Source organism: Cyprinus carpio, chromosome A23 (assembly GCF_018340385.1).
Source record: "Cyprinus carpio isolate SPL01 chromosome A23, ASM1834038v1, whole genome shotgun sequence".
NCBI classification, from domain to species: domain Eukaryota; kingdom Metazoa; phylum Chordata; class Actinopteri; order Cypriniformes; family Cyprinidae; genus Cyprinus; species Cyprinus carpio.
The window spans coordinates 20,225,142-20,251,677 of NC_056594.1; the positions used below are offsets into that span (position 1 = coordinate 20,225,142).

The 26,536-nt window shown below is 33.9% G+C and overlaps 1 pseudogene; it reads left to right on the plus strand.

The window, feature by feature from the left end:
* The first annotated feature begins 501 nt into the window (after positions 1-501).
* On the plus strand, positions 502-24,812 carry LOC109068608 (annotated as a pseudogene).
* Positions 24,813-26,536: the final 1,724 nt, after the last annotated feature.

Genomic DNA, 26,536 nt, shown 5'->3' on the forward strand with positions numbered 1-26,536 from the left:
CATTTCTCTGATCAACATCATTGGAATTATTTTAATGTTTTAGGATCAATATTAATAACTCCAAAGATGTAACAGAGTAATAAATGTTTTATTTTCCCATGAAGTTCTGACCCAGCAGATGTGCTTATGTAGACTATATAAATGCTGATGTTTAGTTAATATAGATGTGCATGCGCAGGTTATATAAAAGCAAAGGTATACTAGAACTGAAGAATGAGATCTTTTTCTCAACATCAAGACTTCAGTTTAAAACCAATGTATCTGTTTAAGGTAAAACGCATGTAGGCCTATGTATATATATTTATCACGAAGAGACATTAATAAAACAAAGTCATATAAGCTCCTAAAAGCTGGTGGTACCAATTTGATTTTATGTCTAAACACATAAAGTGTCCGATATTCGTAACACGTGTAACGCGCCCTGTGTTTTTTATGAGACTTGTTTTTTTTTTATGTAATCTCTTTCTCTTATATATTTTTTTTTTTTCTCTTTTATCTCTCTCTCTCCTCCCTGAACACACGTGCGCGCGCACACTCGCTCCTCACATAATAGCCACGGGCACGCGCGCGGCGGATCGGCTCTGCTTCAGGTGAGTGTAAATACGGCTCCGAATCACGCGCGCGATAATCGCCGATTAATCGATATTTACACGCCTTCTAAACAAATAAATCTGACGCTTGTTCCATTTTATTTATTTATTTATTCCGAGATATTGAAGGCTGTGGGGGTATTTGGAGTGATACTGTATCTATGTCCACACAGTTTTACTAATTACTTGTTTAAAAATGATGTAAGCGGATAGTTAAGGATCATTGTGATTCTGGAAACAGACTGAAACTTGTTTTTTTTTTGTAACTCAGAACTCCCTGATTTTAGAGGCAGATGTGTGTCCTGTAATGATTTACTCAGCTGATGGTTTCTGTTCCTCAGCGTTCCTCAGGTGTGATGGCACACACGGCCGTTCAGATGAACAGAGTCGGACATCTGGACAACAATGTGTCCAGGACACCGGTGTCCACCAGCATGTCCTCCTCATCGTCCAGACGAGGAGCGACCGTGAGCTTCCACAGCATCAGCTACAGCGTGAAGATGAAGAGCGGCTTTCTGTGCAGGAGGAAGCTCACGCAGAAGAGCATCCTCATCCAGCTCAAGTGAGTCTTTCACTCTTTTGGTGTTGTGTCAAATCTGTTGGTTTTTAAATGGTAGGGCATTAAAAATACCACGGTAAGCACCTTGGAGGAGCACATAAATACCATGCAATTTCAGAACTCTGATATATATTAAAGTAGCAATGCATTACCATATGATACAATATTATGGCAATATCTGTTTTGATTTTTTTTTTTTTTTTTATATCTTACAGTGACATTAAAATACCTTAAGGAAAATGTTATTTTTTGTAGGGAAAATCCAACATGGTATATAAAAGTACTGTGGAGTTTAGTATGTTTTTGTTTTTTTGTGGAGTTTTTGGTATGTATGTTTTTATGTCCTTTTCTGGGTTATTATAGTTAAAGAAAACAAAACCTTAAACCATATAAAACTCTTTGCATAATAAAATAAACTTTAACTGAAAAGTTAATATATACATACACACACACACACACACACACACACACACACACACACACACACACACACACACACACACACACACACACACACATATATATATATAAATGTGGGTGTGTGTGTTAACTTGATAAAATACCGAACACTAAAACTGAAATAAAAAGTAATAAAAACTATATAGACATATTAAAAAAGAATCAAAATAAAATAAAAAACAACAACAACAAAGTGACTAAAACTAACGAAAATTAAAATGACCAACAACAACACCAACAAAACCTGAAAATATAAAAATAATTTAAAATATTAATAAAATTAAGTATTAGTGAAAATGATTTATTTTTATATTAAATATTATAATTATTAATAAAAACTATATAGACATATTTAAAAAAAAATCTGACTAATCAAATTACAAAAACACACATAAAGAGTCCTAAAACTTGAACTAAAATTGAAATGAACAGAAAATACAGAAAACATAAAAAATAAATATTATATATTATTACTTATAAAACATTATAAATATTAATTTAAATTCTAATATCTTTAGTATCTTTATAACACTAAAATATATTGTTTTTGTGTATTTTTTAAAGTATTTGTTTTAAGGTTTTATAGTAATACAAATGTTTTTTTGTTTTGTTTTGTTTGTTTGTTTTGTTTTTTTTTCAGTAAAGGACTTTTGCAGGTTTGTCTGACAGATGTTTCCTGTGCTTGGCTTTTTGACTATAATTATTAACGTAGTTGTCACAGAATCTGGTTTATCATGAGTTTGATTTCACACGTTCCTTTAAAAAATGTGGTTTATTTTTGTGATCGTCCGGTGACCAGCAGGACTGCATCAGATCTCATGTTCAGACTTGTTTTCTGCCTCTGCTTTCGTCTTCTGTATCTGCTGAAAACGTAGAGGAACTGTGTCTAATTTGTGTCTAGTCATGGCTATTATTTGCTGTAAAGAAAGAAATAGAGAAGATAATTGTGAGGTTGTAGGTCTGGGAACATAAGTGTGGACGTGATGCGGGGTAATGTGTGTTCAAAGGCGTTGTGTGATTGTAGAAACCACCAGAGAGGGTCAATTGAAGGAAGTAAGTACGGAGATGTTTCAACAAACTCCTGTGCCCTGCCTCGAAAGAAACTAAACATGCACTGAAAAAACATACGTTTGTACGTGCTTCAGTAGACTTGGCAACACATGCAAGCTAATGCATTGTTATACAAGCACACACACACAGTGTGATGAGCACACAAACACATGTGCATGTGTACGCTTTCATAACCTGATTTTGTTATGTATTCACACCCGCTGCGTTCAGGTCATTGTCCGACATGAAAGTCGCTGCTGAACAATAGTTTCACATGGTGTGAGATGGAAAACACATCCATAAATGAGACTTTTGAGGGTGTAAACAGGGTGAGAGTGCAGTGACTTTATTTTAGTGTTTGATTTAATGGTTGTGTACGGATGAGTGCCATCGAACCATGACTTTTGCCCTGCAGTCAGATAAGAGTCTCGTTTTGCTGTCCGTCTTTAACAGACCCAATTACAGAATTTAGAATTACAGATTTCCTTTCCAAAATCACAGGTTTTCACTCGAGTCGTATTTGACTCCAAGATCAAAATATTAAGAAATGGTATGTTGCATAAAGATTAATTAATTAATTTATTTTTTGCATTTTTTATTTTCTTGATTAAACGCTTTTATCCCTCAAATTCTCATTACCGTAATTCAAAAAAAATAAAAAAAAATAATAATAAATAAATAACCCTGTTCTCATTACCATAATACAGTCATGAAAATGATCCATATTTATACAGTATCCTGTCAGAATGCAATACATTTATTTGTATTCATAAAAATGTAAATATTAATATTTTATTTAAATTATTTATGGAGTTTTAAAAAAAAAAAAATCTACTTTTTAATATCTTTATTTTAATTTTTTTTACAGTAAATAATATAATCAGATACTTTTATAATGGTACTTTATTAATTGTACTTTTAGAAATGTACTTAATGAAATCATTCAAATTAATTTGAGTTATTTAAAATAAATTAATATTTTCCCTGCTAATGTTAATATAGTTTTTATTAATATTTTGAATTAGTTTTTTTTTAATGTTTTCTGTTCATTCTGTTTTCATTTTAATTTTAGTTAAAGTTTTAGTGCTTTTGTTGAGTTTTTGGCATTTTTATTCATTTTTGTTTTTTAATGTCTGTGTACTTTATTTATTTATTTATTTATTTATTCAGTTTGAGTTATTTAGTGCATTAAGTTAAACAGTAAATGAAAATTAGAAATTTTGCCTTGGCATCTAGCTGAAATAAAATAGGTTTTATTTTTATATTTATTATAGTTTTTTATTTTAGTTTATTAGTTACTATTATTTAAAGTTTTTTTGATGGGTTTATTTTTTGTTAACTATAATAACCCTAATGAGAATTACCTTTTTTGCATTATTTTGCAAATATTCTTATTAAAAAGTACATATTATTTAAATATTTTGTATTTTGTAAGGCCATTACTGTGATCATTATTAAATACCATAATATTTAAATAGTAATACATATTTATTAATAAATACTTAATATTTATTAAATCTTTATCAATAAAATACATATTTAAATGTAATATGCAGTTACATCATATAATAAACAAAATGTTATATATTTTTTAAATGCTGTTTAAAATAATTTTAGATAAAGCATAGTATGTGACCCTTACACAGTGTTAGAGACATAGTTAGCGAGTCAGTTAGTTGTTATGTAGATTTGATCATTAACCCGTGTGTGTCCATGTGTGCTCAGCTGCTTGTGTAAGTGTGCGTAACTGCGGATGTTTATTTCCTGATCTGAACTCATTAAATGATTTTATCTGTCAATCAGACACATGAGCTCCGGTGATCGGCCGCATCAGGGGATTCCTCACCCGAAAAATCAGCAGCAACTCATGAAAATTATGTCACCTTACATTAGTCTAGTAGGTAAATGTGACCTGAGCACTTGATATGGTCAGATGGCATTTGTTGTAGTTGTTATTTTTCACTGTAGTTGAGCAAACAACAGTCTTTTAATATAATTATCTTCCAAAGAGAAACTGCATTTCACTACTCCTTCAAATGAGGCTCATCCAATCAACATCCCATGTGTGTTTGGTTTTATCTTGCTTTATGTGATTATATGATGATGAAGAAAAAGTGGTGATAATAATTATGAAGTAATTCTGTCTTTATTTTTTTGTTTTATGTTGTTGTATTTGTTTTGATTATTATGATGAAAGAGTGGTGTTTAGGAGCCACCGGGAGCGGGAAATCATCGTAAGAGCTATCTGTTTGTCCATCTGTCTCTGTCTGTCTGTCTATCTATCGTTCTCTGTCTGTCTGTCTGTGTCTGTCCATCTGTCTCTGTCTGTCTGTCTGTTTGTCCGTCTGTCTGTCTGTCTGTCTCTGTATGTCTATCTATCGTTCTCTGTCTGTCTGTCTGTCTGTCTCTGTATGTCTATCTCTGTCTGTCCGTCCGTCTGTCTCTGTCTGTCTGTCTATCTATCGTTCTCTGTCTGTCTGTCTGTCTGTGTCTGTCCATCTGTCTCTGTCTGTTTGTCTGTCCGTCCGTCTGTCTCTGTCTGTCTCTGTCCATTCGTCTGTCTCTTTCTGTATGTTTTTTTTTTCTCTGTTTCTGTTTCTTTTTTCTATCCATCTGTCTGTATGTCTATCTCTGTCCGTCCGTCTTTCTCTGTCTTTCTCTGTCCACCCATATGTCTCTGTCTGTATGTCCATCCGTCTGTCTGTCTCTCTTTTTGTCTCAGTCCATCCGTCCATCTCTGTTTTTTTTTCTCTGTCTGTCTATCTGTCCAGCTGTCTGTCGGTCCGTCTGTCCGTCTGTTTTGTCCGTTCTGTTTTGTTTGATTCTTTGTGTTTTATTTTTTGTATGTTTCTGTCCATATGTCTGTCTGTCTCTTTTTCTTTTTTCTTTCTGTCTTTTTTTTTTTTTTTTTTTTTTTTTTTTGTGTCTTTTTTTATTTTTCTTTCTCTGTCTGTCTGTCTGTATGTCTATCTCTGTCTGTCTCTCTTTCTGTCTCTGTCCATCCATCTGTCTGTATGTCTATCTCTGTCCGTCTCTCTTTCTGTCCATCCGTCCATCTGTCTGTATGTCTATCTCTGTCTGTCTCTCTTTCTGTCCATCTGTCCATCTGTCTGTATGTCTATCTCTGTCTGTCTCTCTTTCTGTCTCTGTCCATCCATCTGTCTGTATGTCTATCTCTGTCCGTCCGTCTGTTTCTCTGTCTTTCTCTGTCCACCCATATGTCTCTGTCTGTATGTCCATCCGTCTGTCTGTCTCTCTTTTTGTCTCAGTCCATCCGTCCATCTCTGTCTGTATGTCTGTCTGTCTATCTGTCCAGCTGTCTGTCGGTCCGTCTGTCCGTCTGTCTGTCCATCCGTCTGTCTGACTCTTTGTCTGTCTCTGTCCAACCGTCCGTCCATCTGTCTGTTTGTCTCTGTCTGTCTGTCTGTCTATCTCTGTCTGTATGTCTGTCTCTGTCTGTCTGTCTTTGTGTGTCTTTCTGTCCGTCTGTCTGTCTGTATGTGTATCTCTGTCTGTCTCTCTTTCTATCTCTGTCCGTCTGTCTCTCTCTGTCTTTCTCTGTCCACCCATATGTCTCTGTCTGTATGTCCATCCATCTGTCTGTCTCTCTTTTAGTCTCAGTCCATCCGTCCATCTCTGTCTGTATGTCTCTGTCTGTCTATCTGTCCGTCTGTCTGTCCGTCCGTCCGTCCATCCATCCGTCCATCCATATGTCTGACTCTTTGTCTGTCTCTGTCCAACCGTCCGTCCATCCATATGTCTGACTCTTTGTCTGTCTGTCTATGTTTATCTGTCTTTCTGTCCGTCTGTCTCTGTCTGTCTGTCTGTCTGTCTGTCTGTCTGTCTGTCTGTCTCTGTCTGTATGTCTATCCCTGTCTGTATGTCTGTCTGTCTTTCTGTCTGTCTGTCCGTCCGTCCGTCTCTGTCTGTCTGTATGTTTATCTCTGTCTGTATGTCTTTCTCTGTCTGTCTGTCTGTCTGTCTGTATATGTGTGTCTGTCTGTCTTTCTGTCTGTCTGTCCATCCGTCTCTGTCTGTCTGTATGTTTATTTCTGTCTCTCTATCGTCTGTCTCTGTCTGTATGTCTATCTCTGTTTTTTCTCTTTTCTGTATGTGTTTTTTTCTTTTATTTTGTCCATCTACAGCCTGTCTCTGTCTGTCTGGATGTTCATTCTCTGTGTTTTCATCTCTGTCTGTCATCTGTCTGTCTGTCTGTATGTCTATCTCTGTCTGTCCTCTGTTTGTTTCTGTCGGTCTGTCTGTCTCTGTCTGTATGTCTTTCACTGTCTGTCCATCTGTCTGTGTCTATCTCTGTCTGTCCTCTGTCTGTTTCTGTCCATCCATCTGTCTCTGTCTGGCTGTCTTTCTGTGTCTGTATGTTTATCTCTGTCTGTCTGTCGTCTGTCTCTGGCTGTCTATCTATCTCTGTCTGTCCTCTGTCTGTCCATCTGTCTGTCTCTGTCTCTCTCTCTCTGTCTGTTTTTCTGTCTTGTCTCACCTCTTGTGTCACATCCATCTCTTTTCTGTTCATCTGTCCTGTCCCGTCCCCATCTGTCTGCTTTAAAGCAGAGGTCATTCGTTTAGAAGTTAAGAAGAGTTACAGAAATAATGAACTTGAAACACAAATTAAGGACCTAATCGTATTATTTAGCCCACAAGAGCTGACTGCTGTCAAATACAAGTATTTTCACAAGATAACCACCCATAATATTGCGACAGTGTCTATCGTTTTTTTTAGTTTAGGAGATGATTAATTATCGTTTATATTTTCTTAATTTATATATTTGTTTAGAAAAATATAATTGATTAAGTGTATTTTCTTAATTTATCTTTCTAAAGAAATGTTATATCTTTAGTTGTGTTGTTGGCAACATAGACAGTATAAAAACATGGACGTAGTGTCTGTGACGTCCCCTGTAGGTTTCCAAAGTTTGTTTTTTAAGGATGGCAGGGAGGCAGCCGGTGAGCCGGCCGTTTTGGTATCGTGTCACCACGCATCACTCCTGGATAAACGAAAATGGGCAAAGATACATGAGCTGGTTGCTAAAGCCATGCCCATCTAGCTTGACAGCAGTGTCAGCAGCGGCAATCCACCTGTCACTCAAATGGCCGCGCCCTTAATTATGCAGAATTTCGAGACTTAATATAATTTTTAAACAGGTGAGTTAGGACATAAAAAAATTCCCACAGAATCCCCCTCACAGTTGTCATGAAGGGCAAAATTAACTATATAGACCAAAATAATTTTTAGAACCAGGCTGTAAACATGTTTTTTTTTGTGCTGTAAAGTTGGGCATTTTAACATGGGGAGTCTATGGGATTGACTTCCTTTTGCAGCTAGCCTCTAGCGGCCAGTTGATGAATTACAGTTTAAGTCACTTCAGTGTTGGCATGACGAGAGAGCGGCTGGCAACCGTAGCTTCTCAAGAGGAGGGGCTAATCCGTTTATTGCAAATCGCAACATGACCGCTAGATGCCGCTAAAAATCTACACACTGCACCTTTAAGGAGTAACTAAAAGTAGTTCAGCTGTTTTAAAAAACAGAGCAGATTTTCCAGCAACAAGCTATTTTTTTCAACAAGTAACAGTTAAGGTGACAAAACCTATACAGATAGAGATTTACTTAATATGTTAAAATAAAAATATATAAAATAAAAGATAAAATGAAAATAATAAAATTACAAATGACATGACGTCATTCTGAGTTGTATTTTGCTCCAAGATCAAAATACTAAGAAATTATGTTGCTTAGAGAAAATATTTTTTTTGCAATTTTTGTAATTTTTATTTGTAAATTCTGTACAGTTAATACAATAATCATGTACTTTTCTAATTGTACTTTATTGATTTTACTTTCAGAAATATACATAATGAGGCTATTTGAATTCATTTTAAGTATTTATTTATATATTATTTAATATATTTAGAATATAACATAATAAAGTAAAATTAAGTGAAAAATATAAAAACATATTATTTTAATAATTTTTTTTATACATTTTAAATATAAAATTATACATTTATACAATACAATTACATTTAAATTATATTAAAATAATGTACATTTTTTAAACAATACTAAATATAATTAAATCTATTTAAAATGTTATTTTAGTTAATATGTTTTGTATAATGATGTTTGTGTTTGACTGAAGGTTTCTGGATGTTCTGGCCGCTCGTAAGGATCCTGCTGGTCTCTCTGGAGAGGTTCTTATCGACGGAGCTCCACAACCTCCAAACTTCAAATGTCTGTCTGGATACGTAGTGCAGGTATAAACCACACAAACACTCATTTACTACATTTCCTTTCTTCTGTTTACGTAGTGCAGTAGCACACATTCTCCTTAACGACACATGATGCGAGGAATCACTTGTGTTTTCTTCAGGAGTCTGAATTCCTCCAGCGATTGTTCTCAAATCACACCAGAATGTGGCAAGACGCTCTGCTTCCTTCCTAGAGGACGTTTACTAAACGTGTTTGTTTAGAAAGTGCTCCGTTATGTTTTAAACACATGAAACATGCTAGAAATCAGGCTGTGTGTTTTTTGCAGGATGACGTGGTCATGGGGACGCTGACCGTTCGCGAGAATCTGCGTTTCTCAGCGGCTCTAAGGCTCCCGACGTCGATCCGTCAGCGAGAAAAAGATGAGAAGGTTGAGAAGCTTATTCAGGAGCTGGGGTTGAGCAAAGTGGCCGATTCACGGGTAACGAAACAAACACACCTTCATCTGACTGACTACATGTGCACAGACTTCTGTTGATGCATAATTACACCATCAATAATTATAATACCATAAAACAAATATAACTTAGCATTCTTATGAATCAATAAACTGTAGTCTCTTTTACTTTTTAAATTGGAAGTGAAGCATTTAGTCAAGTTTACATATTTAGTAAACTGATTTCCTTTTTAATATATATATATATATATATATAAAACAAACATGATTGCAAACTGGCAGCAAAACATTCTTTTTCTTTAAAATGGTTACATTAATTGTGTTTTTTTATATATTTTTAAATTAAAGTTTAAATCATTTTCCTAATTAATGTAAACTTGACTGATTTCACTTCCACTTTAAGTGTTTTCTCGCCAAAAGTACAGTTAGGAAAAAAAAAAGTTTTTTTTTTTTTTTTTTTTTTAATTGTTTTTTTAAAAATGCATCTTAAATAAAAATTACTGTCTAGTAAAAATTCAAGGTTAAATAAATGAAATGTTCGATTACAATTAATAAATAAAAATCTTTACATAATCACTTTTTAAATGACACGATTAAATTAAATAAAAATAAACGTAAACTTATTTTATGTTAACTAGTTGCCAAGGTTTGTTTTGTAGTACTAATTTAAATTTGGTTAATATATTGAAAGTAGTATAATTAATATTTGATTAAAAGTTTATCTTGAAGTACTAAAATAACTAAAAAACTAAAACGAATAAATAAAAATGACAAAAAAAGCATATTTTCAAAAAGCAACAATAAATTCTGGACATATAAATAAAAATATAAAAAGTTACACCTAAAACTAAATTCAAATATTAACACATAAACTATAATATTATATTAATGATAACACAAATAAAATCACAGTGAACACACACACACACACACACCACACCACTTCCACACACACTCTGCGCACACACACACACACACACACACACACACATAACATTTCACATTTTTGTTTAGTTTAACTTTAAGTAATAAAATAACTAAAATTAAAAGTAATAAATGAAAACTAAAAGTAATAAATTAAAATTAATAAAAAGTAAATAGACATAAAAAGCATATCACAAAAGCGCAAGATTACAAAAACTTTAAATAAAATTAAAATGAAAACAAAATAGAAAATTAAAATGATTGAAAACATTAACAAAAATACCAACAAAACTATAACAGTATATTAATGATATTAAAAGAATAATATTTGTGTATAAATGTGCTGTTTATTAATAATGTTTTGTGTGTTTGTGTATACTGTATATTCAGAAAACAATGACTAATCAACACAAAAATCTGTGTGATCTGCTGATGGGAATCATGGTGAATTTGACAAAGTCAGAATTTTGATTTATTATTGGGTTCAGAGGGCGGGGCTTGAATTCAGGGCTGCTCTGATTGGCTGGTTTTACAGGTGGGCACGCAGCTGATTCGTGGCATTTCTGGCGGAGAGAGGAAGAGGACGAACATCGGCATGGAGCTGATCATTGATCCGCCGGTGCTTTTCCTGGACGAACCCACCACCGGCCTGGACGCCAGTACGGCTAACTCTGTCCTCATGCTGCTCAAGAGGTGCGTTTGTACACAGGACGCCCCACGAAACCAGTCTGAGCCACATGGATTCAGATGTACATTTATGTTCATTATCAAAAACAGTAACATCTGTAAAAATTGAAACAACCTCGTTTTACATGTTGAAATGTTATTAGTTTGACTGTTTAAGTTTTATGAACATTAACCATTGTTCTTCCATAGTAGCATACATTTAGATCATAATAAATACACTTAAAACCACACATAAAGCACCTCGGTAAAAATCTAACTATATTGTGTGAAAAACAATAGTCTATTTAGCATAAATGGACAAACGCTATAGCTTAACCACAAAAATACTGTGATTATATTACTCCTTTAATACATTTAATACATGTCTTAATAATATAGGAACATTTTATATGAATATCCCACATTTCTGCCACAAGATGGTGATTTGTAGATTTAAAGTGTTTCTTTCTGCTCTTGGTGCATAAATATAATATTGAATATTTATTGAACATTACCATTTTATCGAGGAAAATTAGATCATGATAATTAAAATTTTATCGTCCAGTCCTACTTAAAGGTGTGTAATAGTTTTAAAATAGTTCAGTCCATAATGTTAGAAAGCACTAGGTTATTGCATATACTTATTACTGTACTAATATCTTCATTAAGACCCAATAAGAACAGTTTGATATTTCACATGGGCAGATTGTACGCACTCCAATTTAGCAAAATTAATATTGTATAGTAATAAATATTACTCAGAATAAATAAGAATTAAATAAAAACCCTAAATAACGTGTGAGTTGTTAAATGTGAATATTTAGGAGTATGTTATTTTTTTAATTAATATTATGTAAAATAATTTATACACACATGATAGTTTTGGTTGTTTTACAATCTCAGTCGTTAAATGATGCATGTTAACGTTAATGATTTAAAGTTAAATGATTTAATGAAAATATCACAATGAAGAAAATTCTGTCTTATTGTAAACTTACGATCATTTAAAAACCGTTAAATATACGGTACATTATACAAATATGCACAGCCTTAAGTTATATTGTATTCTAAATTATAATTTTTCAGTAACATTTAATTATACAGTATTATATAATATAAGTCAGAATATGTGTTATTAATAATATTAAAGTATATTTCATAATATATAATAATATATTATTTTGTTAAATAATGAAGTACGGGGGCAAATCCTAAATTTTTTTATTATTTTTATTTACATTTCCTATGCATTTTATTTATACATTTAATAATAGCTTATAATTCATATGTAATGTGTGTGTGTTTGTAGAATATTTTTTTTAAATAATGAAGATATCACAATGTTTTATTTATTTTTTATATATATATTTAATAATTAACTAATATCTCCATATAATTTTTTATTTCTAAATTAATAATTTGATTTTAAAATTAAATTAATTTCATTTTAAAATTAAATTAATTTACATTTAAAAATTATTTTGCTCTTGTGGAATGAAATATGACTGACATTGTTGTGAGATTTACCTACAGCACCGTGGCGTTCTGTGTTTGGACTGTCCAGTGTGTTTAACCTGTGGTTTGTTCAGAATGGCGAGCAGCGGTCGCACCATCATCCTGTCCATCCATCAGCCGCGGTACTCCATCTACCGGCTGTTCGACAGCCTCACGCTGCTGGTGGGAGGAAGACTGGTGTATCACGGCCCGGCTCAAGATGCCCTGAACTACTTCATGCAGATCGGTATGAAAACACACACATACACACACACACAAGAACAGACCCTCACATCCTGATACTGATGCATGTGTGTGTGTGTGTGTGTGTGTGTGTCAGGATACACCTGTGAGCCTCATAACAACCCTGCTGATTTCTTTCTGGATGTCATCAATGGAGACTCCACCGCCGTCGCTCTCAACAAGTTAAACGACGATGAGGGTACCACAGCTTCCCTTCTGTATGATTGTTTTCTCGCAGTATAAAAGCCACTTTGCAGCTTATTTTACTCAGGAAATGCCATTTAGACAAGAAGAGACTGTCTGAATGACGTGTAAGGTTTATTTTAAAACGTATTTGATTTTTATTATACATATAAGATAAATACCATAAGTAAAGATTTATTTCTATAGCATATTTAAAACAACTGGCGTTGACTAAAAAGCTTTCCACACAACATAATTAAATCCTGTTCACTCTAATCAGATCTAAAAAGTTTTACTAAACTATAATTATTTTTATGATATTGGTGGCTTTATATCCGTACATTTTAAATAGTGATCAATTATATCATGGGCATAACTACAGTGTTCCCACAGTTATGATGATCGGAATAAATATCATTCATAAACATGACATTTTAAAACTTGAAAACTCATGTAAATTCAGAAAATCATGGACATTTTTACAGTGCAGTTATTTGATTTTTTATATACTTTTATCGGATTTATTTATTTGAATTATATTAAAATTTTTATTTTAATTTTTATATTTTTATTTTTAATTTTGATTTTTGTTTTGTGTTGTTGTATTTTTTTGTTTTGTTAAGAATTTTGTGCTTTGTTAATTATTTTCTTGTTTTGAGGTAACGTTTTTTGAATGATATTTTTTAAAGAGATTTAAAGATGTTTGGAGATATTTTTTTTCAATGATCTTTGTTGTGTGATTTAAAGTTTGTCTCAAGGTTTTTTGTCGCCATTTGATTTTTTTTGTGTACAGATTTTTGCCTTTGGGGGAAAGGCGTACCAGTATAGGGTTCTGCCATTCTGTCTGGCTCTGGCTCCGAGGATGTTCACCAAGTGTATGGATGCGGTTCTGGCCCCTTTGAGGCTCCAGGGCATCCGTGTGCTTAATCACCTGGACGATTGTCTCAAACAAGGGAGCTGGTGTGTCGTGACAGGGAAGTTCTTCTCCACCACCTCCAGTCTCTTGGCCTCAAGCTGAACGCTCAGTAAAAGAGCATTTTAAATCCTTCTCAGAGAACCAAATTCGATTCACCCTCGATGCAGGCCTGTTTGGCACCTGCTTGGGTTTCCAAAGCGTGGCCATCATGTCACGGTGGGCATTTGTCGCAGATATCTGGGTCTCATGGTGGCAGCCTCTCTTTGGTGGATGAGACCTTTCTGTGGTGGATGAACCTCAGAGGAATTTGCTGGTCCTGTCCGGCTCTCTGCTTGCTGAGAATTTTGCACAGTTGCTTCCATGCTCTCGGGAAGTGGAGAGATCCTCCGTTTTCTGTTGCAAGGTGTCAGGATAGGCGCTGTCTCCCATTGTCCAATTATCATGACAGACACCTCCCTGACCAGTTGGGGAGTGGCCTTCGAGGGCAGACCTGCTCATGGCACCTGAACAGGCGAGTTTCTCTCATGGCACATACACTGCCTAGAGTTGTGCGGCATCTTTATAGCCCTGGATCAAGTCATCCCAATGCTAGTGTGCTTTGGTGCCGGCCGCAGAGGGCTTGCCGCCTCCAAGCACAGGATTTCTCATTGGGTGAAAGATGCTAGCTTATGAGGTGCATAGACTCCCTTCACCTCTAGTCCTTAGAGCTCACTCTAATAGGAGTGTCACGTCCTCCCAGGCTCTTTTTAAAGAGGTCCCTTTAGAGGATATTTGTGTTGTGGCAGGGTGGCATTTGGATTTGGACACGGCTCCTGGTTGCACATTCCTTTGTGCATGAACCAACCGACTGAGTTTAGTCTGGTTCCCACTCTTCGGGCCAGACACAGCAGCGCTTAGCTTGGTGTGTGTGGTATATCGTTGCCATTGCATCACTGCTGCGCAGCATTGAGTGACCTATGAAAGGAAACGTCTCTGGTTACACGCATAACCCATGTTCCCTGAATAAGGAACGAGACGCTGTGTTTGCTACCAAGCTCCTTGTGTTGCCGAAGAGGCTTCTTCGGTAGAGAATCTGAGGAGTTGATGGCACGCTCACTATTATTCGGTGAGTGTGGTGTAGCACCTGTGATATGGGAATATATTTTGGTGTTTTTTTATAGTTTTTGATTTTGGCAGCCCAAGGGGCATTCCCAATGCACCATCACTATGCAGCATCTCATTCCCTATTCAGGAAACAAGGGTTTTGGATGTAACCCGAGACGTTTTTTGTTTAAATAAATGTGTTTGTGTGTCAGACCCGGACCAGAAGGAGCTGAGTTCATCTTTGAAGGGCATCGAGGACCATTTGGTGGTTTGGTGCGAGGAATGCTACAGGTACAGATAGAGCTAAAGAGAGATGGAGAGAATCGTTCAGGGACAGGACTACAGCACTCGACCCAAAAGAAGGAGCTGCACCTCCTACAGCACGTCCTTCTTCCATCAGTTCAACTGGGTTCTCAAGAGAACCTTCAGGAACCTCATGCTGAACCCACAGACCTCATTCGCTCAGGTCAGTGCCTTTGAGCTGAGATATTTAACTGTCCCTCTGAGATTTTAAGACAATATTTCAGTAATTTAACAACACATAATGTTATTTTAGTATATTTAAAATAATAGTATAGTTTTATTATTATTTTAAATTAGTTTTATATTTTTTGTAATTTTAGATGTCTATATATATTTTTATTAATTTCTATTTTTATTTTTAGTTTAGTAAATTAAAACTTGGAAGCTGAAATAAAATAAGTATAATTTTTTAATTTTTAAATTTTATTTTTTGTTTTTGGTGTTTTTTTTTTTCTTTTATATTTTTATTTGGTTTTAGTGAAATATAATTCATGTAATTAAGTGAAATATAAATGTGGTTAATGCTATCATGACTTGCAGGTAAACAAATAATTGAATCTTTTTTAGTGTTTATTGTTTTATTTTTATTGTTTTAATTTCAAAATGATTTATTTAGATTTTTGCTTTCTGTCTTTATATTAATTGGAGTTAAAGGTTCAGTAATTTTGTTGTTTTGGTCATGTATTTTATTTTTGTTTTGTTATTTAAATGTCTATTTTTTTTGTTTTGTTTTTTATATTTATTTAGTTTTTTTGTTTTTTTTTTTTTTTTTAGTTAGTTTATATTTGTTTTTATACATCAAGTTAAACTAAATGAATTAGATGTTTCCTTGGCTTTTATTTTATTTTAAGTAAAGTAATTTTATATTTTATGTATTTCATCTTAAGTAACAGTTATTTTTTTTTTTTTTTTTTTTTTTTTTTTTTATTGTTTTAATGAAACATAATAACTCATGCAGGAAAACATAAAATATTTCATCTTTTTTAATAGATGCTTTATTTTGATTATTTTCAGTTCAAAATGATTTTTGTCTGATTTTATTAATTATTTGATTTTCGTCAACTATGCTCATAGATTTATATGAATTCAGTTTGATTAAATGAATATTCACAATATATTTGAAATTAATATGCTGTTGATATAAACTTAAGCAACACTGAAAATATTTCAGGTATATTTTTTTTTTGTCATTAAACAAAATATATTTGTAAAGAAAATATAGATTTATATCTAAATAACTGTTAAAAGAAAATAAAGATTTGATTTGATTTGGGTTGATGTTAGTATTTCTATATTAATCTGAGATTGTTTCTCCAGATCGGGGTGATGATTTTCCTGGCTCTGATTGTTGGAGTCATATTTTTTGGAGTGAAGGATAATTCAAGCGGCATTCAAAACAGGTATGAAAATGCATTTATCCAGTTCTGTAAGTATTTCAGTATTTCTGTGAGATGAATCATATCTTCTTGAATTAGAAGTGATTCAGTGTTCAGATCTGATGATCAAAAGCGATCTTTTATCACTCCCTTTAGTTGTCCTCTAACAGTAGTGTGTGTGTTTCAGGATAGGCGTGCTCTTCTTCATCACCGTCAATCAGTGCTTTAGATCAGTTTTTTAGGTTGGTTTCTTTCAGCTGAACTCTTCATCGCAGATCTTGTGTGAGTAAAACACACAACACTAGAGTTGGCAAAATGAAGAACCAGTTCTTCCTTAGACAAGACAACAAAAAAAAAAAAAAAAAAAAAAAAAAAAAATGAAAATGAAAAATTAGTTTATCCAAACATTCAGTAGGAGGTGAAATAACTTATGCAAGTAAATAAATGTAGAGTATTTTGTTGATATTGGGAGTATTTCTAGTTTTAATACGTTTATTTATTTCATCTATTATTATTATTATTTATTTAAAATAACATTTGTCAAATACTTTGTTTGTATATATTTTTTGGTCTGGTGTTTAATTGATATGGTGATGGTATGTAATTAAATTAATTTTATAATTTAATCAATTTAATCTTATTATTTAAAGTTTTTTGTTTTGTGTTGTTTTGTTTAAAAAATTTTTTATAGGATTTTGTGTATTGTTTTAAAAGTACAGTAAAACAAAAAAACATTTTTTTTATATGTTTTTTTTTTTTAAAGTTTTTTTATATATATGAATGATAGTAGTAGTAATTGATGCATATGTATGTGTTGTTGTTATAAAAGTATATACAGTATTAAAATTTGTTTGGGCGCAGTACCGAACGTTTCCACTAGATGGAATTCACTTCCCATTCGTCCCCTGTAATGTGGTAATTTTTGACTGTGAACTGTACAAGTGTGACTATTATTTTCAAGTCCATTTAACCTTTTCGAATCCTGAATTTGTTTTGGATTTTTTTTTTCCACATAGCAATTGCCAAAACCTTTTGTACCATTCAAAGGAAGTCAAAAATGGCTAAAGATCACTAGAGTCATTTGTGATGATTTTTAAGCAGCAGATTATTTTTTTTCTTTCAATTAATCGGATAAAAGGCCTCTTTGTTTTGTTGACAAAGCACTATTCCACATCCTGTCCAATGCTGTCCTTCAAACAAACGTGCCAACTGAATGCTAGGAAAACATACTGAATATATCTCTATGCTATACATTATGTGTAAAAGAGTTATAAAGCACAGTTTAAACAGACAAATGGACAAAGGACAGTTTAATTCAGGACGAGCCTTCATGCAAAATAGAAACATGAATGAATATGTAACATTTACAGAAAAGGATAATACCGTAAAATACAGATTATGCACTGAGGACACATATCTCACTCGTTAAACGGCACATGCATCTGTCAAAAGGCCTGACAGGATGAGCCGTGTTAAACAATATGCTTATGCATTAGCTTGAGTTTAAAATAAAGTTTATAAAACTAATAGCTATGGTCCTTGATTCTGATTGGTTGAGTCGCGTTCGAAGCTGTTGTAAATTGCTCTACAAACATACACCTTTGTTTATGTCTGAGTGTTGCTCGGCAACCACTTTGTAGCAACCACAACTGATTCTAAGGAACTACATTGTTTGGCGGAAGAATACTGTTTTTATTATCATTACATTTTATTTGCTCTGTTTTATTTTGTGAAACCGTACTATGTATATGGAATAACCGTTTTATAAAAGCAGTAAGCCTTATCATTTTTGTGCCATTCTTGGTGATTGATTGTAATTTGAATATTTGATTGATTGATTGATGATGTCGTGGTGGTGGGCGTGTCCTCAGGCACGAGTACATCAGTGGATACTACAGAGTATCAGTGTACTTCCTGTCTAAGATCCTGTCTGACATCCTGACTCTGCGCACCATCCCGGCCATCATCTTCAGCTGCGTGGCGTACTGGATGATCGGTGAGCCTCACGCCGTCATCGCATCATTCATGTCCCTCTGATGTCAGACGTGTGCTTTGATGTGTTTGTGTTTGCTGTGCAGGACTGAAGGCGTCTGCCGAGGCGTTCTTCATCTTCCTGTTCTCCATCATTCTGGTGTCGTACACAGCCACCTCCATGACTCTGGCCATCTCTGCTGATCAGACGGTGGTGGCCATCGCTAACATCTTCATGACCATCAGCTTTGTCTTTATGATGGTAAAGATATACACACACACACACACACATAACATCTTCATGACAATCAGCTTTGTCTTTATGATGGTAATCACACACTCACACACACACACACACACACACACACACAGACACAGACACACAGACACACACACACACTGACACACACACACAGACACACACACAGACACAGACACAACAGACACACACACACACACACACACACAGACACACACACACACACATACACACACACACCCACACACACACACCCACACACATACACACACACACACACATACACACACACACACACACACACACTAAAACACTCTCTCTCACACACACACACACACACACACACACACACATACACACACACACACACACAACACACACACACAGACACAGACACACACACACAGACACACTCGCACACACACACACACACACAGACCAGACACACACTCGCACACACACACACACGCACAAACACTCTCTCTCAACCACACACACACACACACACACACAAACACTATGTCACATACACACACACACACACACACACACACACACACAAACACACACACACACACACACAAACACTCTCTCTCACACACACACACACACAAACAACACACCACACACACCCACACACACACACACACACAGACACAGACACTGACACACCACACACACACACACACACACACACACACACACACACACACAGACACAAAGACACACACACACACAAACACATCACACACACACACACAGCCACAGACACACACACACACACACACACACAGACACACAGACACACGACACACACACACACACACACACACACTCTCTCTCTCTCTCTCTCTCTAACACACACACACAGACTCTCTCACACACACAGAGACTCTCTCTCTCACACACACACAAACACACACACACACACACACACACACACACACACACACACACACACACACACACACACACACACACACACACACACACACACACACACACACACCAAAACACTCACACAAACACACTCTCTCTCTCACACACACACAAACACACACACATTTATAAGTATTTGCAATAATTGCAAAGACCATCATTATTTATTTATTATTTATTTAGATTTAATCTCTCCCTCACCTCACTAGTGTAGAATAGAGAAAACCGAAGGGTGAGGGAATGGAAAGTGTGGAAAGGATATTAGTGAGTTAATTTAAAGTTATATGTAATTATTAAAACAAGAAAATAATAACAAAAAAACATGATAATATTTTAAAAAAACGTAATACTGAATAATGACTCTATAAATGAAGAAAATATATTTTTATATTCTAGTTTTTCATAAATTATATATGTAAATAATCTAAAATTAATAGTGCTGTCAAATGATTAATCGCGATTAATCGCATCTAAAACAAAAGTACATAGTATATGTATACTGTGTATATTTATTATGTATATATAAATACACAAACATACATGTAAAAATTATTTTTGATGTAAAATTATTATTTTTATATATTTTAGAAATTTTATTTTTTGTGTTTGTATAGTACAGGTCAAAAGTTTGGAAACATTACTATTTTTAATGTTTTTGAAAGAAGTTTCTTCTGCTCATCAAGCCTGCATTTATTTGATCAAAAATAAGAACCAAAAAAAAACAGTAATATTGTGAAATATTATTACAATTTAAGATAATTGTTTTTAAATTTACTATACTTTAAATGATCATTTATTTCTGTGATGCAAAGCTGAATTTTTAGGATCATTATCACATGATCCTTTAGAAAATCATTCTAATATGACGATTCATTATCAAAGTTGGAAACAGTTCTGCTGCTTAATATTTTTTTTCAGAACATGTGATACTTTTTTAGGATACTTTGAAGAAAATGAAAAAATGAAAAGCTATGTTTTTTAAAATATAAATATTTTTGTAATAACAATATACACTACTGGTCAGTAATTTGGGGTCAGTATTTTTTTTTCTTTCTTTTTTTAAATAAAATCAATACTTTTTATTCAGCAAGGATGTGTTTAATTGATAAACAGTGATAGTAAAGAAAATATATTATTAGAATATATATTATTAGAAAAATTGTTTTATTTTGAATAAATGCAGTTCTTTTTAACCTTTTTATTCATCAAATATATTAGACAGCAGAACTGTTTCCAACACTAAATATCAGAATATTAGAATGATTTCTAAATGATCATGTGATAGACTGGATGTTACATGTGACACTGAAGGCTGGAGTAATGATGCTGAAAATTCAGCTTTGCATCACAGGAATAAATTATTTTTTTAAAGTATATTCAAATAGAAAACTATTATTTTAAGTTGTAATAATATTTCACAATATTACTGTTTTTTCTGTATTTTTGATCAAATAAATGCAGGCTTGATGAGCAGAAGAGACTTCTTTTTCAAAAACATTAAAAATAGTAATGTTTCCAAAACTTTTGACCTGTACTGTGTGTATATACCCCCCTAATATATCTATATATATATATGTATATATATATATATATATATATATACACACAAGTATTTTTAAAATTTATTTTTGTTTGTTTTTTTTTTTTTATATATTTAATTTTTATTTTAATTTAAATTATATATTATTTTAAAAAAATGTTTTTTTTTAGATGCGATTAATCGTGATTAATCATTTGAAAGTTCTAAAAATTATATATATAATTTATAAAATATATAGAATATTATTATAATAATTATGTAATTTATAATATATAATTTATATAATAAAAATATATTAAATTCAATATAAAAATAACCCTAACTCAGATATTGTCTTAAATAAAGTCTTATGATGCGATTTGTAATTTGTTGCCTCTTATCATTTTATGTGGTTTAAATGTGGCCCCCTTGGCCTCTGAACTTGAGAACCAAGTGTCCAAGACCAAAAATGTTACCATATCATCTTCAGATCATGTCAAGTAAAAAACATGGACTCAAGTTGATCAGTCAAACCATTTCCAAATAATGCACGAACAAATTTGTTGAAGAGTTTGCCAAAGTGGAGGTGAGGCTATCTCCGCATCGTGTACATTAGTGTATTCAATCCAAACTTGGTGAGTGTTATATTAACCGTGACACAGTTTCGGCACAGCACCACCTAGTGGTCAGGAGACATGAAAAAATATTATTTTTGCTCATAACTTCTGAACTATTTGGCCAAACCTCACAAGACTGGTGTCTTTACTGCATATAGAGTCAAATGGTACCAATTTTCTGTGTTGGCCTTTTTAAAATTTGACAAAATTTGCTATATTTTATGAATGCATTGGTGTATCGTTTCGAAACTTGGTATGTGTCTCCAGCACCATGCCCTGAAGGCACTCAAAAAGTTTTGTGGCAGGGCCAACTTGTGGGCAGAAATTATACTGAAATAAATAAAAAACATAAGTTCAATTTGATAGATGAAAAGGTTTTCATTTACCGCATCAAAAAATTTTATGTCATGATGCCAAACTGCATCCGAGGCTGTATCTCTGCAAAGCTTTGACCTACTGACTCCAAACTTTAATGTGTGTCATAGTCACATCACACTGACCACAACACATCAACGTAGTATAAAGCAATAAGCCCCAAGAAGCTGTGGTTTACAGTGAATTTATAACAGCTGAGGGGCGTTATTCGGTACGACGTGAAGCGGAACCCTCTTAGCTGTTATAAATTCACTGTAACCCACGGCTTCACGGGGCTTATTGCTTTTATAAAACGGTTATTCCATATACGTAGTAAGGTTTCACAAAATAAAACAGAGCAAATAAAGTGTAATGATATTAATAAAAACAGTATTCTTCCACCAAACAAAGTAGTTCCTCAGAATCAGTTGTGTTTGCTACAAAGTGGTTGCCAAGCAACACGCAAACGTAAACAAACAAAAGGTGTATGTTTGTAGAGTAATTTACAACAGCTTCAAACGTGGCTCAGCCAATCAGAATCAAGGACTATAACTCTCCGTTTTATAAACAGTGCAACCTGTTGCTGAAAAGTGAGAAATCATTAAATCATATTACTAATGACTGAATTTGTGATTTTTCAGCCAGTTTGAGTAAAATCATCTTAAAATGTCTTTGTGTTTGGTCTGATCCACCCTGCCATGCTTGCTCCTGCCTCTGTTGTGCTTTGCCCCTTAATTGCTGCATGCATTTTATATATGTAAATTTCTGTATATGTGTACTTGTATAGAAATGCATGTAAATTATTAAGTATAACAGTAAAGGATAGTTGCTATCATGTACCGTATCTGATTAAAGGTTTGAGCTGATCCAGTTTGTAAAATGCATGTCACGGTGACATAAAAACATTGCTGTCTAGTGTTTTCTGTAATATTTATTCCTAATTCTCCATGCGTTCAGATCTTCTCAGGGCTGCTGGTGAATCTCCCCAGTGTTGTCGACTGGTTAAACTGGTTGAAGTATCTCAGTATTCCTCGTTATGGTCTCGCTGTGAGTCTTTTAATTTCTTCTGCTGCATGTTCTTCTCCTGAAGTGAGATGACTTAAAATGAGACATACTGTCTGTGTTGTTAAATGCAGAACAGAAAACAATGTTTATTTGTGGCTGATGATGATGATGATGATGATGATGATGAATGTTCTTGAAGCTTTGGAAATCAATGAGTTCACGGGTCTCACCTTCTGTGACACGAGGAACACGAGCGGTGTAGAAACACAAGTGTGAGTATCTATCTGCATGCGACTAATTAACAATCAACTGAAAGTGAAATCATCAAAAACACGTTACGTGAAATGTTACACTTTACAATAAGATTCCATTTGTCAACATTAGTTAAAATAACAATGAAAAAGACTTCCGAAGCATTTATTATTCTTAGTTAATGGTAATATCAGCATGTGGTCCAGGGTCACATATGTGAACAAAATGCAGGTTTTGGCCATTAGCAATCCATATAAAGCACCCGCCGCAATATTTCAATCACTAAAAACAGCGGGACATTCTAAAACGTTTAATGCGAAACACTTAAAGTGTCTTTAAAACAGCGATATTAAAAGATCAAATTCAGTACACATTTTATTGATGATGCATGCTTTATGCAGGCAAGCAAATGAGCTCGGAATATGATTAAGCGCTTTCTTTATAATGATTTTCTATGGGAAAATATTTAATATTAAGCTTTGCGCTTCGTGTTAATATTCTGGGTTCATCTGCTTGCCTGTACAAAGTCTGCATCATCAGTAAGGTTTGTACTGAATTTGGGCTTTAAACATCACTGTCTTACTACATTATGACTTAATGCAAACTTTATCAAAATAACTGGCATTCATTGGAGGAAAGCCTTGTGGGTGTTCCTGTAAGAGCGTGATGTCATGTGAAATCTATCAATAGGATCCTTCCATCAATTTAAGCTACAGCTGCTCCATTGCATTTTCATGCATCACTCACTTGAACGTAGCTAGTGTAGAAAACCAACATGCAATGATGCTGAAGTACTTCTGATGTTTCTCATTGCAGCTGTTCAACAGGCGAGGACTTTCTGATCGAGCAGGGCATCGATTACTCAACCTGGGGTTTGTGGCACAATCATTTGGCTCTGGGAATCATGACCCTCATCTTCCTCATCATCGCTTACCTCAAGCTGCGCTTCATCAAGAAATCCACCTAAACACACGCTCGTGGTCTTCCTCACACACCAAACCCACAGATATTACACACACTGTCGTATGCTGAAGGAAATCACACACACATCCAGTCATGCTGCAGACACAAATCTGCTCAGGTTTATTGGTCTCAACTTTTCACACTAATGATTTGTATCAGAAATCTAGTTTTTTATTATGTTCAGAATATTCAGTAATAGTACAGTAAATAAATATGGCAATGTGGAGTTACTCCAGTTTGACACCTTTTAGTTTGGTTTGTTGCTGTACATGTTTTTTGCAAGTTTCATTTATATATGTGACCCTGGAGCACAAAAGCAGTGTTGAGTCTCTGGGGTATATTTGTAGCAATAGCCAACAATACATTGTATGCATCACAATTATTGATTTTTCTTTTATGCCAAAAATCATTAGGATATTAAGTAAAGATCATGTTCCATGAAGATATTTAGTAAATTTCCTACTGTAAATATATTAAAACTTCATTTTTGATTAGTAATATGCATTGCTAAGAACTTCATTTGAACAGCTTTAAAGTTGATTTTCTCAATATTTAGATTTATTCCAGATTTTTAAATAGTTGTATCTCAGACAAATATTGTCCTCCTAACAAACCACACATCAATGGAGAGATTATTTATTCAGCTTTCAGATGATGCATAAATCTAATTTTTGAAAAATTATGACTGGTTTTGTGTTGTCCAGGGTCACATATTTTGTTGATATGAAATACTTTTGTAATTTGTTTTGGCATAGCAATGTTTAATAAAAACAAATGCTCTGATTATTTGAAGCAAAACTGTTTTTCGCCTAATTTTCAGTTCCTATGATCTCATTATCAGAAACACACCTGCCCTCAATCAGTTAAACCAAATAAAAAATATATTACAATAATATTTCTATTATTTATATGTATTTTATAAATTGGATTGTTCATGTTGTTATTATTATTATCACTATTATTTACGTCATACTATGTGTCTTATGTTGACTTGATGATGAATGAGTTTTCTGCGTCAGACTGGAGTGTTGAGTTTACAAAGTGATGAAACTGAAGCTGTACAAGGAACTAATCATGGACTCGTGAAAAATTTTAATTGGCCATAAATCCAGTGGCTGGAAGGTGAAGGTGCGTCCAGTATTGTGCTGTGCTGAATTGTTAGGGATTGTAAAACCTAGTCCTATCAAGTAATTGAAATTACTGGTGGTTATCCTTACTCTCAACTCTTCCGAAGTATCTCCAAGGGAGCACTGAACACTTAAAAAAAGGGGAAACATGAACCACATTATCATCACAATCCTTTTGTAAAATTACATGGCTATCTTCCCACTAAGTGCAGTGACCCAGACGCCGCAGGAGATATTTCAAGTAAACTGCAGATTGTTATTTATTACAGTTTTCACTGTGCCTAATTTAGCTGTTTTTTTTTCTTCAAGAAAACAAAATAAAGGCTGGGAGGAATGTAGCTCCTTCAAATGTCTGTACTGTGTTTTTAAAAACCTACAGTACGATGATTTTTTTTTGGCTTAAAATAAAAATACAGCCCCTTAAGAGATTATTGTTGTGTACCTTGGGCTTTGTTTTCATTGTGATAAAAAACAATTATGGTTTTCTTCTAAATGTCATAGCCTACAGTATATCTACAGGTCGCAACCTTATGGCATTGTTGAGAGGCTAAGAAGGATGTTGCACAGATAAAAGCTGTGCCTTACAGATTCAATACTGTTTTGAGGCACGCAGACCTACTTTATCATCCCATGAGATTTTAACTGGTGGAGTACAGGTTTTCACAACTTTAATCTTACAATCAATACATACAGTAGATAAAGTTGAGAGTAAAATAACTAGTAATCAATCATGCTTTAATTTACATTGTCTTTTAACAAATCCTACATCAATGTAAGCCACGTGTAGAGCCTTGTTGCTGACATGGCTTTCAGTAATAAGTATTTAGCTACTGACTAGCTTATTTATGCATACTCTAATTGTGTTATTCATATTCTTTAGGTTAAGAACAATTATATTCGTGCTGTCCTAAACAAACATGTCAAGCCTTGGAGACAAAGAGACCAGGTCGCCTGGCAATGTTTGAAGAATATTGTACGGAAACATGCACGTCTATTTAATAATT